Below are 1,691 nucleotides of genomic sequence, written 5' to 3'. Positions count from 1 at the left end.
TTATAGTTGGACATCTAAGGGAAACGTTTACAAAATAAGTGCAGCTTTAAATGATTGTTTTCGTTCTGCTACTGGTCTATTAAGAACAACACCAATTGAATCCCTGCGTTAAGTTAAAAGTAAATCGGCAGACTTTACTAGTTTGCTATATAAAAGATCGGTCAATTTAGCGTCACGATCAATAACTGATTATAATAAAGTGCTTCACAACTTTGTTTGTATAAAAGATTTGCAAGTTTAAATGTTTTGATAACTCCAAAAACACTTAGAAACACTATGCCTCAAACTGAAGATGATATTGGCGAGTAATTTTTAATTTTATTAGACGTCATGGATATTAATTTGAATATTTCAGTATTGCAGTGGAACATTCAGGGTTTTATTACCCAGAAGAAATATGCTTTGGAGAACATAGTCGCAAAATAGAAGCCCAATATAATCGCTCTCCAAGAAACACATATCATTAACAAGAATGTACAATATTTACATCTTCCCGGATACAGAGTATACCATCATAATAAAAGTTTCGATTATGCCAAGTCTGGAATAGCTATTTTAATTCAGAATAACATCAATGTTATACATCACACTAAATCAACTGGTGAGCTTCTTTTTCAGACTATAACAATTAAAGGAAATTGTAATTTGAATATTAGAAATATTTATAAAGAATGTGATATTTCTTTAACGACTAATATGGTGAATACTATAACAGGAATTGATAATGAGCATCACTTAATTGTTGGAGACCTTAATTCTCAGAACACTTCATGGGGTTCTCAGTCTACATCAGGGGATGGTTTTATCTGGAAGAGTTTGCTAATGATTTGAGTTTGGTAATATTGAATGATGGTTCACCCACGCTCCTAAATACTCAAAATACGCTAACTGCGGTTGATGTCTCCATGTCAACTGGGGACTTGGCTTCTTCTCTTTTTTGGAGCACTTTATATTCTCCAGAAGTTGCAGATCATTTCCCAATTTTAATTAACAGCAATAAAATTACATATAGAAAACGATTCCAACCTAAATTTTTGGAAAACCGAGCTAACTGGTCTAATTATTCATCGAAAATTACTTCCATTTTGGAGGGTTTTCTTCAATCAACCAATATCAATAGAGAATCAGCCCGGTAAAAAGGATTATCAGCCAATGAAACAATACCGCAGAGCAAACAAATTTATGATAAAAACTCCCCTGGATGGTTTAACACTTCTATAGCAAAACTGATAAGGAATAAACATAAGGCCTGGAACCTTTTTATAAGACATAGAAGTCCGACAAATGCCATAAATTATAGGAGAGCGACTGCTTTGGTGAAAAGAGAATTTAAAATTGCAAAGCGGGCTACATGGGAGAATTTTTTGAATTCTTTAAATCCTTTGTTAGATGTACGTACATTGTGGTCTAGAGTTAATAACATAAAGGCTGAAAGAAGATGTCATTTCCCAACTATATTTGATGGTAATATTAGCATTGAGGACCCAAGTGATATTGCGGATAAATTCGCAGAGTATTGGTGTTCAGTTGGTTCGGATAGAATTTTTAATACTGATATAATAACAAAAAAGCGTTCTTACATCTCACTTCAAGATGATTCATCAGTAGGTGCAAACAATTATCTTTGTGATGACTTTACCATTGATGAACTCAATCAAGTTTTCAGTAAAGTCAAAGGCACAACACCATCA

This window comes from Lucilia cuprina, chromosome 6, assembly GCF_022045245.1.
Source record: "Lucilia cuprina isolate Lc7/37 chromosome 6, ASM2204524v1, whole genome shotgun sequence".
Lineage (NCBI taxonomy): Eukaryota > Metazoa > Arthropoda > Insecta > Diptera > Calliphoridae > Lucilia > Lucilia cuprina.
Note: the sequence above shows the minus strand (reverse complement) of the source record.